Source organism: Schistocerca nitens, chromosome 3 (assembly GCF_023898315.1).
Source record: "Schistocerca nitens isolate TAMUIC-IGC-003100 chromosome 3, iqSchNite1.1, whole genome shotgun sequence".
NCBI classification, from domain to species: domain Eukaryota; kingdom Metazoa; phylum Arthropoda; class Insecta; order Orthoptera; family Acrididae; genus Schistocerca; species Schistocerca nitens.
Window position 1 is genome coordinate 375,410,247 of NC_064616.1, and position 12,267 is coordinate 375,422,513.

General features: G+C 40.1%; 1 protein-coding gene across 1 annotated transcript in view; it reads left to right on the top strand.

The window, feature by feature from the left end:
- LOC126249237 (cytosolic carboxypeptidase 6) overlaps window positions 1–12,267 on the top strand; it is a 1,486,464-nt gene that overhangs the window by 609,024 nt on the left and 865,173 nt on the right. The gene's annotated exons all lie outside the window — the stretch shown is intronic.

The following is a 12,267-nucleotide window of genomic DNA, read 5'->3' on the forward strand; positions in this document are numbered from 1 at the left end:
TTACCAGTACACAATAAATGAGGTCACTGGAGAGATAATTTAAATGTCTTCTTCCTGCTTTGATTTCCAAACTACTTTAAAGCCTTCCTCCGAACATTACTCGTGATCTATTGTTCTGTAATGTTGGGGTATTCAATTATGGGTCTCCTGTCCAGTCTTACTTTCTGCAGGACCTTGATGAGAGTAGGTCTTCAGTCGAGTCATACGCCTTCTTAAAATCGACAGAGACTACGACATGCTTCTTACCTGCCATTTCCACTTGTTTTAGCACCGAATTCAGTCTGAGTAACTGTTAAGTGCAAGAGCGTCGTTTTCTAAACCCTCACTGGTACACTGATAACACAAAGGTTTATTACAAACCACTGAAGATGCTTGGCTAACAAAACGAAGCGAAACGCGCATGCCATAGAAAACAGCCTCTCATTTAGGATTAGACGGACCACAACTCAGCGAACATAAAAATTGATTGTGTAATCTAACAGAAACCTTTCAGAGTGTTTATGTCTCTTTCACGTACACAAACATCTTTCATGATTCACAAACAAAGTATATGACCATCTCATAGAGCTGATAAAAATCCTCGAAACATATCGACCCTTTTTTCCACTCCTCAAATGAGATTTTTATATTTCACTACTCTCTCGTATGGAGATACACAGCAAAATAATGAATATTCTTTCTTTATTTATTGCATTTCCTTAAAAGCTGTCCGTCTACGACCGTTCCGTCGAATGTGTAATTGGCGCGGCTCCTGGAATTGCCTTAAATTCCTTCGTGGTGGAGCATGCGCACACACGTCGGCATTACCGGAATGCAATTTCCGCGAACAATATTCGTCTCGGGCAGAGAATTTCCTTCTCAGAATTCGACTTTCACTGGCCTTCCTATATTTCGCCTCGCTACCAGGGTTACTTTTATATCTTGCACTGTTTCAAATACTTTTTGGTATTTCATCCCAATTTTGAGTATTTGCGTGACCTTAGATACTTGCTACAAACTTCTATCACAGATTCTGAAAGATGCCTGCCCAAGATCTTCCAACAGCGCCACAAAATGCACTCACACGGAACGACCTATAACTCTTCATATTTTCGCACGGTGCTGTTGTGAGTCTTATTAACTACACATTTCGGAAGTGTTCCGTTATAAAATGTGCTGCAGTAATTAGGAACTAATTTAAACATAGTACAACGACTTATGGCAACATGCAGACAAAGTAAAAAGATAATGGAATTATAAGAGTCTGACACGAATGTCGATGCGCAGCACAGCATTGCATAATTGCGTCGAACAACTGTTTTAGCCTGATGATGCTCACTCATCTTTGTGAGATGGATATTTTAAGGAGTGGTTAGCAAATTGGCTGTAGGAATAAAGAGCAAATTATCGTGAAGATTCTTTTGTTTTAACACCTGTTAAGTGTTGTACGTACCCTGGTCCACAAACAATATCATCACACTATTTGCATTGACGGTTTAAGTTTCACGAACAGGAATTCCTGCAGAAAAGCTATTTATGTCACATAAATTAACTAGGAAAATGGACGTGCGTAAATTTTCAAACATACGCATAAATGAAGCTGCGATTTGTAAGAACTAGTAATACAGAATACCTCATACTTGTTGTTCATTTGTTAACTCTAAACACGTACATAATTATCATGATAATACTGCTTAATAAATAATGAAAAGCTCATTTTGAAATCTATTGCAACTAACGAGCGAAAATTAACGCTCCATTGATGGTTACATCAACGTCAAGTAGACTACTTACAACTGTCGTCGTTACTTATCCTTGCATCAGCTGCTCAACTTACACTATAGTTAATCACATTCAGAGTAAGAAAAGCTCATAACGAGTATCAAGCCGGATCATTTTTAGCATTTCAGTAACATCACAACCAGAAATAAATATTGCTGTCTCTCAGAATGGAAGTAGAATAGTATTTGTAATGCTAGCTGAAGATAAATTTACAGTTTCGTTATACTGAGTGCACCACATCACAAGACCAGTGTTCGCTCATTATATAGGATGTTCTAGGTGGAATGGTCAATATTCAGGGGATATGACGTGGGTCTTAAAATGTGTACCTGAAGAACTACAGCGTCAGTAGAAGAGATATGTTTCGCAGTAGCGAAGGTAAACAAGTATTATAGCTCTCAAGATATGTGCCTTAGAGTGAAATGTTTACTTGACATTTCGTCCTTGGTTCCGTCTACGCTACTACCCCTCAAATTATGGATAGCACAGAGCTTGCAGTAAGAGAGATTTGTTTGACAATATCGAAGATGAAGAAGTTCTCATAGCTTGTAAGGTAAGCATTTTAGACCCCGTGTTTACCAGAATTTTTTGCTTCGAACGATCTATCCTGTCATATCCCTGGTTATTGAACATTCGTTCTGGGATTCCACGTGTACAACTAACACAATCTCTGTAAAAATATGTCGAAAACTATGGGGCGTCATTCAGCTTTGAAAAGATAGTATCAGTAGAGTGCACTATCCCATAAACACTGCATGTGCGCGCGCGCGGGCTACACACGTAGCCCAACAATAAATAATGTTATTTATAAATTAAGACATAATTTAACGAAAACGCTTGTATAAATAACAAACATCTTAACTTTTATCACCTTTACACATATAATTAATAAAATTTGACTTTTTAACCATCGTAAACAAAGAAATAAAAAGCTCTTTAAAGAATCAATGTTCTAGAACCGGTTTTGATGATGTTCACATAATTTTAATTCAAAAGTAATACTTATTAGTTTCCTAATTTCTGACCTTCTAATGGAACCAATAAACAAATTTTCAAGATCATCTTCATTCAGTTGGCATACATTCAGGGCACAAGGCAGCCTGATGCTCGCTACATACGTGTCTCGTACATCTGCTGCATTGATTACGCGTGCTGCGATCGCGAATCCTGAAACAAAAAGAACGACGGCCAACTCCTCAATGAGTAAGTGTAACAAGGTGCATGGGTTGTTCTAAATGTCCAGAAGTAGTATGTCTTTCAGTTTGAAAGCTCTGAGTGTTTCTGCAGCGATATTCGACGCTGAATAGAAGGTCTTGCTAGCGCCAATCGAAATTTTTGTAAGTAGTGACGGCGGACAACTTTCTTGTCAGAGTTGTTCAATTGATATATCACAACACCATTAATGCCCGCCATACTGACAAAACTGTAAAGTAGTGTGAGAGGCTATCGGCGATTGTTTCGAGTAACGTCATATTGTCTACACATTTTTTTCTAAAATATCGAGACCACACTTTGTATCAAAAAAGCGACTCTCCCGTAACACGAAAATGAGCCACTACTATTCATCGGCCCTGACAGATTCTCTAGTAGTCTATGGGAAAGGTTCACAGACGAAATTCCGGAGATTAGATGATGAGGAGGACATTAATGCTAGTCAAGGAAGGTAACTAATATAAAAGTCGTCGAGACCAGTAGCTGTACAAATACAAATCACGAATGTGACTAGGATCAGATGTCTGGTATTGTGCGTGTGTGTCTGCGGGATGCATCCTAGTAGATTGACAAGTCAGCTTCTTGCACACAATCAAAACAGGAAGACCAAGTCACCATAGCTGACGGAAGTGATAAAAGATCTGCAGGAACAGGGAGGTACAGAAAGAGACTTCGAAGATTAGATGTATCTCGGGAGAATGCTTAAGCCAATGAGGTTGCAGGCCGAACCACCAAGGAGGAAGACAGGTGTCCTCTGCACAAAGGAGAGTAAGGAACATCTGGGCGAAAATCAAATCCCCTTCGAAACACAACATGTAAATGTCATGGTCCTTAGCTGGCCTATACGAATCAAGAATAAGAAGAAATGTGTTACCAAATACATTATTACAAGTTTGTCGTTATATGCTTACTGTTAGGTAACAAACAACACTTACCAACGTACGCTTCTTGAGGTTAAATTTCTGTCTGGAGCAACTTACAATTTATTTATTTATTTTTTTTTAAATCACCTACATGTCGCCTGCGAATTATACCATGCTAACTTACCTGTACCTTGATCTCTGACTCTCGGTTACTGGGTATACATCTAGCCAAAAGCTTGAATTTCACCATGTGATTTTTAAAACGTGGGTTGACTGTGAGCGTCTACTATTAATAGTGTAGCCAATCGTCGCTATGTATTTTTTGTTTGACGTATGTTACGATGTGTTATCTGTACGCACTTTGATATTCGTTTGTTTGTTACTTAGGTACGTGTCTTATTGTGTGTTGTGAGGGGTGTCCCCAGGAAAACGGACCAATGATTGCGGGGAACCGCATCCCTTTTTTTACTGTAAATGTGAGTGGTTTGGAGATGGAGTACGTTATTATTTAATCTAGTTACGATTGACATCTCAGTTTGTTATTGTTTTTGTGGCTGGCATGATCAGTGATTTGTTACTTAATTTCGTCATTTAATTATTTCTTGTTCGTGGCAAGGGTCGTTTGCATATGAAAGTTTTCGTGCTATGTTAGATTTTTTCGTTCAGACTTTTCATTCTGATAATTTTCGTATTGTGTTTCATATTAGAGGTTTCATGTCCGTGCTTCATTAAGTGCTCAGCTAAAATGATAATCGAAAAAGAAAACTCCTAACATTACAAAGACATACAGAGAAACGTTGTAATGAACAAGAATGTAATAAATGATCAAATTGTCATGGCTGTTGACTCATTGATCATAATAGCCAATAAACCAATAACAAATCGAGGTATGAAATGTAAACTATTAAACGCTACGATATTCAATAATATATTAATAAGGAACGGTGAGATATGCAATAGTAAAAGTAGTAGGGAATTAAATAAGCCAAATCTCGATACCTAGTAGCAATTCTTGGATAACAGTCGATTTACTGAATGTTCTCACGAAAGGAAGGAAAACGTAACATATGCAGCAAATGAAGCAGGCGAAAGGATATACAGACGTATAAATAATGAGACTGACAGCATGTGCACAGTATTTAGGTAGGAATAATTAGAGGAAATATGCAAGGCCGTATGAGAACCTTGGGACAGCCAACCAAGATTATATATATATATATATATATATATATATATATATATATATATATATATATATATATATATATATATATATATATATATTCTACCTGGTGTGTGAGATGTATGACGCTGACGAAATACCAACAGCCGTCGACAAAAATTTAATTATTATAGGTGTGAATATTATCGAGCTATCATTTTAATAAAACATGGTTGCAACATATTGACACGCTTCATTTAAAAAAGAATGGAAAAACCAACAAAAGCAGACGTCGGGGAAGATCAATTTTTTCCGCATAAATTTAGAAACTCACGCAGGAATGCATCTCCTAAGATTTATTTTGGAAGATAGGTTGAGAAAAGCCAAACCAACGTTTTTCATGTTTTTAAATTTAGAGAACGCCATTGACAGTTTTCACCGGAATGCGTTCATTGTAACTTCTAATATAGCAGGGATAAAGTACAGAGAGTGAGAGATTATATACAACTTCTAAGGTACCAGGCAGTAGTTGGGAGTCGCAATACATGAAAATAAAACAGTGGCTGAGAAGAGAGTGAGGCTGGTTTGTAACCTATCCCCATTTTAATGCAAGCTGTACATTATAAAAGCAATAAAGGAAATGAGGGAAAAGTTCCGAAAGGGATTTAAAGTTCAAAGAGAATATGTAAAACTTTGTGGTTGGCCGATGACACTGTAATTATGCGAGATATGGCAATGGACTTGGATGAGCAGTTCTGCTGAATGAATATTATCTTGAAAATGCCTAATAAGATAACCGTCATCAAAAGTAAAAGAGGGCTAATAGAACCTGTACGAATTAAATCAGGTGATGCCGAGGGAAATAAATTATAACATGAGACACTGCAAGTAGTTTATCTGTTTTGCTTTGGAGGCAGCAAAATAAATGATGATGACAGAAGTTGAGAGGATACAAGATGCAGGCTGGAAATAGTTATAAAAACTTTTCTAAAGAAGAAAGATTTGTTAATAGTGATTTAAAATTTAAGTTGCAGGGAATCATTCCAGAAGGTATTTGCCTAGAGTGTTGCACTGTTCGGACAATAAACAGTTAAGAAAAGAAGTGAATAGAAGCATTTGAAATGCGACACTACAAGATAATGTTGAAGTTAAGATGAGCTACTTAAATAATTATTGATCATGTATTGTTTCGAATTGGGGAAAAATTTATGACTAAAACGTCAATAAATGAAGGCATTGGCTGATACGAAATATCCCGAGACATCAAGGAATCGATAATTTGACAGGTTGGAAGTGGAAGGCGGGGGCTAAAAATTATAGACAGAGATAAACTGTTCATTACCATAAACAGGTGAAAATGGATGATATTGCAGTAATTATACAGAGATTAGAAAATATGTATGGGATAGGCTACGGCGGAATGAATAAACTAGTCTTCATAGTGAAGATCAAAACAACAACAATAGAGTCAGTCACACGTATTATGAAACTGAGCAGTAGAATCAGACAGGATACAAAAATCCTTGAAACTTTTCTTTTTTGCTGATATGTACTCTCGTTCTGGAAAAAGAACCAAACAATGAATTCAGCTCTGTGTAACAAATGGAATAACACCGCCAGTAAATGACTTACATGAAATGATTGGTGTTCTACGTTTTTGGGTGTACATATTGGAGAAAATTTTATCTGCAAGGCAGACATTACGAGGCGTTCTGAAACAACTGATTTCGACAAAATCCGCTCTTCACATCATTGATAGTCATTGAGGTAAAAGAGTCAATATGTCAATATCTTAAAACACTCTAAAACAAAAAAATCGACACACCACGAAGGAATTATGCGAATGAGATGGAAATCGGTTGATGTAATATACATGTGCAGACAACCAAATGGTTAAAATTTCAAAACAAAACACAAAGGATGACTTATTCAAGATAAAGAGCTTCACAAATTAAGCAAGTCAGTAACACGTTGGTTCACCTCCGGTCCTTATGGAAGCACCTTTTCTACTTCATGAGTCGAGAGGGTATGTGATGCTATTTTATGAGCGAACTGGGTAGTGTGCCGTTGTATCCCTTCCGGCTTGGATGCATGTCCTGATTCGGTTGGAAAGCATGTCATAAGCCCATTGTATCCTTCCTGTGGCAATCTTACCCACTACTTCTGTAACTACTCGTTGATGTCCTGCATACTATCATTGGAATGAATTTCAAGACAGAGGTGATCCAACACATGTTCTATCAGCGACAGATTCAGAGACCTTAGTGGAATTTATAGACACGTCCCATGTTTTTTTTCTTTTTTTAAAAAAAGAAGATGGCACCACGATATGGCGCATGAGAAGTCTTGAGGACGCAGGATGTGTGTGTCGTACCTCTCCCCTAAACGCCACTATACTAGCCGACGATAATCATCTAGGTAGGGCAGAATCGCGATTCATGGTTGAACACATTGCGACGCTATTCATCAGGAGTACACAGATCCAGTTCGCGGCACAACTTTTTAACAGCTGTTCGTGTTGTGGTATTAACAGCATTCTACGCATGGGACGGTAATCCTCTAGTCCGGCTCCTGCTAGTTTCCGGCCAATGACGTGGTAAAACACAGGATATTGCTGGGAGTCAATTACTTGTTCTCAGATGGCAGTTGCGCATGCGAGAGCCGTTATAATGTGCTTGCTGCACAACATGGTGATCCCCTAGGGAGGTGGCAACGACTATGCCGGTCCTCACATTCCCATGCAGTCCGAAATCGGGATTCTGTCACATCGAAGTGCCCAACAAATCTGGAAGTGCACTATTCCATTATCTGGACAAATCGAGACCACCAATGATGCCACTTTGAAAGTCTACCTAATACTGATAACGGTCTCTCATGTGAATACACAGCATCTCAGTGTGCTCTACGGTGATCACTCTACGTTTGATGCTGTCTGTACCCCTTACATACACAATCATGCATGGTGACAATACTATACACCAATAGCGCTAATGCTGTATGATGGACGTTCTACGTGTCACAGAGAATTGCAACAAGTTTCATGTAAATCTCTACCCATGGTGTATAAGTGTACGAAGCAACATTGATATCCGACCTTGTCTTCTTGGTGCATTGCTTTTCTTCTGAGTCAGTGTGTATCTTACGTATATTGACTACATCTATCGGAATAAGTTTCGTGATAAGACATCACTCTGAAAGAAATTTCGTATATCGCAGATGTGGGCTGGTCGAAAGCGTCTATGTCCGGTGACGAGAAGATTCCTCAGTATGGTAAACATATAAACCAGTTGCTGTTGCCCAGCTTCAAATTGTGAGTTTTCTACACTACTGTTGGCCGTTGTTATAATGCGCATTAGTGGGCCAGCAACACATCGTTTCGTACCGCAGTTGACATCGATGTGTGCAGCTTTTCCCAATTCGAGATACTCAGGGTACAATGTTGACGAAGTCCAGATTATGCTAATTTGAGATACCCTTGGCAGCGTTGAAAGCTTGGCACGTTGAATATCATTACCCGCATGACGTCCGTAATCACGTGTGCCATACTTCCATACTTCGGATACTCACGATTTGAGAGCTATCAATTGTACAGGTATCGGGAATCTTGTCTATTTTGTCGTCAGCTGTCACGTCATCAAACAGTCCAAAGTCGACTTTGTCTCAGACATATGACACGACGATATATTTCAACGATGTGCTCCTACCAGTACAGTTGTTATGCAAAGTAACCAAAGATTATCATTTCGCCTATGATGGAATTGTATGGCACCTTTCAATGGCGGCGTGGATCGGGTTAGTCGATTGGAGCCAAAACATTATGACTATCTACTTAATAGGTTGTTCGTCCGTCTTTAGGACGAATACGTAACTGATTCTGCGTATAAGCAATCCGACAGTTTTTCGGTTGGTTTGTGGAAGTATGTGGCTTTAGATGTCTGTGCACAGGTCATAACCGGCTGTTGATTTGCGTACGCAGTGATGGCGCCCGATAATGATCCAGATAGGTTCCATAGGATTTATATCAGGAAAATTAGGTCTCCGAGACATCAACGTGAGTTGATGATATAGCACTGTTCTGCCTCCGAAACACGGATAATTATACTGCTGAAAGATGACATCGCCGTCGGAAAATACATCAAGCATGAAGAGAAGAAGGTGGTTCGCAGCTGTCAGGTGTCTTCGATTACTACCGCAGGTCCCATGCAAGTGCAGGAGAATGTCTCCCATTGCATAATACAGCTGGACCAACCTGCTTCCGAGGCGCGCTGCACGTTTCAAGCCGTCGTTAACTTCGATGGTGGTGTATGTGGAGACGACCAGCGACCTAGTGTAGCAAAAATGTGATTCACCCGAGGAGCCGACCCGTTTCCAATGATTAACGATCGTATGTCCCACTGCAAACGTAATTCACGAATTCGCCTGGTCAGTATGTCAACAAGTAGGAGTAGTCTGCTGCCGAGCCTCATGTTCAACAATATACGATTGACAGTGAGCTCCGAAACACTTGTGTGAGCACCAGCAATGTTCTCTTTCGACAGAGTTGCCGCAGTTCACAATCTATCCTACTTTACAAAGCAGCCAAGCCTCCGGACCCCAAGTTCTGTGAAGAGTTGCGGACGTCCAACCATTTAGCGCCTAGTTTCATTGTCCTTCTACCCCTTTCCGTAGATGCTCACGACAGTAGCACGTGCACATTCGACGAGCATCGCCGTTTGCAAGATACTCGTTCACCAGCTCTGCGTAATAATAATCTGCCCTTTGTCAGCATTGCTTATATCGATGGATGTCCCCGTCATTTGGAGCCGATATCTTCGGTAGGGTGATCCCCCAACCCTGCCGTCTCCGTTTACGAAGTTTTGTTACCGCGTTACGTGCCCGCAGTGACACCAGACGGCATCAAACGCTGCGGTGGGCAGTGGTTATAATATTTGGGCTTATCAGTGTACACTATCAAGAATAACTGGTTTCCCTGTGAGTGCTGTGGTCTTCACCTTCTATAGCGTTTGGCTCATTGGTTAAAGTGTGTAATACCAGTTCTCCCATGATCAAATTGCAGGGTACTGGTAAGCTCTAATCAAGGCTCATATACTGCACATTTCTGTAAACTGCAAGTTTCGCCCTCTTAGATTCACTCTAGTCTAGCAGTTCTTACGCGTGACACTGGTTCCCAAGGTCCCTTTGCTTCAGGATACTGGCTTACGACTGTAAAATCAAGCTCTCCTTCCTCCACCTGGCCGCTACTAGGTACTTGTCATCCTTCCCACTATGGGAATCAGAAGTCGTAACCTTTTTCACCGGTGTCTGTGGATTCAGTTGGTTTCACATACAGAGTGTCCAAGAGAGCACTCCTTTCGAAATTAAATGACATGAAAACAAGAATCAATGGAAGACTGAAACAACTGATACATTGACTGCGGAATCTCTACGAATTTTAGACAGATGTTTGGAAGCAGTAGCTAAAAACCTGCTACTAGATGGCGCTGTAATCACAACACAAAATGTCTCTGAGCAATTCTCCGAAGCCCCGAGTGATCAGTTCCACCACTGAAATGTGACATGAGGTTTGCATACCGAAGGAAGGGTCTCAAATCATTTATTCCATTTAACAACATATGTTTCTGGTAATGGAATGCCACAGGTAAAACACAGGTGTACAGCAATAAGGCACAGATTTGAAACACAAAGAAATGTTCCAAAAGGACGCGATGCGAAAACCATTCGCATGATCTTTGCTAAATTCGAACCGAGAAGCAGTTGGATGATGATCTAGTAGGCAGGGTTATCCCAGAACAACTGTAGTTATTTATAATATAGGAAGCGAAAATCGAATGATGCGAAATAGTCTATTTTTTAAAGGGTTTCGACAGTAACTAGGTGTCGTTTTTAGGTTATTAGATCTTCCAGAAATGTAACTGCACGTCAGTCTCGTCGACATACGGAGAACATGCTCCAGTTGTACTAATTCAGCTCTGCACTGGTTTGTTGAATACATAAAACGTGCTAAATAAAATATCCATAGCACCAATAAGCAGTATAGCGAAATCAGGAAAGATGATTCTTCCAAAGCAGTTCAGGAAGCAGATCGTCCCAGCAACATGGACAAATTATACAGCAACTGTAGTTACTTTCTAATATGTCACGACAGTTCCCTGACTTAATCAGCAACATTCGAGGAAATTTGTCTGAAGAACTCCATCAGAGACTGGTTTCAAGTGTTGTGGTCATTCTCGTATTCAGTCTGTTACAAAGGGCTAACTTTTCAGAACAGATTCTCACTTCATGAGACTTATAAAATGTATGATGATAGCTGCATCTGATTCACAGCTGAAGCACGTTGTGCATGTCATAGTCATATAGTCATAGACCCTGGTGGCACGTGTCAAGGTCACTACCAGAGCCTGGGAGTGGGGGGCGGGGGGGGGGGATGGGAATGGAAGGGAAGGAAAGGGAGTTGGGGGTAAGGAGAGGGGGAGGGGAGGGGGAGGTCGGCCATTTGTGCAGCGTCCACGTCATTGTACTGTCCGTCAATAGCTGTGGGCCCCCAGTACACTGATGTCTTGGCCAATGGTGTGAAAGCTCACCCACCACCATTTGAGCAGTTTTAATTTTTATAATTTGATTGCGAAAACGCCATCATTTGTGGACTGCAGTTCATGTTGTTGGGGGAATGAAGGGACTTCCACTGATTTCAAAACAACATGCTCTCTATTCTAGCTCAGTGCTCCATAGTGAGACGATTAGGGCGTCGGTATTTCTTATAACAAATTCACTTTTTGTTATTACTACAAGTACCCCACACTAATGTGAGAAGCACACAGTATAAAATAATAACGTCATAGTATAGTCTTCAAAATGTTGGTCGATTGGCACCAAATCCAGTGAGAGGACCTGTGCCCAAAAGTACACAAATTACTAAACAGTATCGCACCAGTGTGTATGTGAAGTCAAAAGGATAACATGGGCGTTACGTTGGTGTCACACCGATATCACTTTAGATCAGTGCCATCACGCACTTCTAAGAGCCACAGCTAATTTAGTGTTAGAAGTACCTGTTTCATTTATCAACCATATGCTGCTCCTCTCCATTCAACACCTGTGCTCTGTAGTGAGGGGATCAGGGTTAAAAACAATGGTGAGGTAAGATATTTTGACAGTATAACATGATGATATTATTCCATATTTTGGAACATGTCGGTAGAGAGAACCCCCTGTTCTCAGGCAATTTGGTCTGAATATTTATCCAAAAATGATGTTATTATTGAACTATTA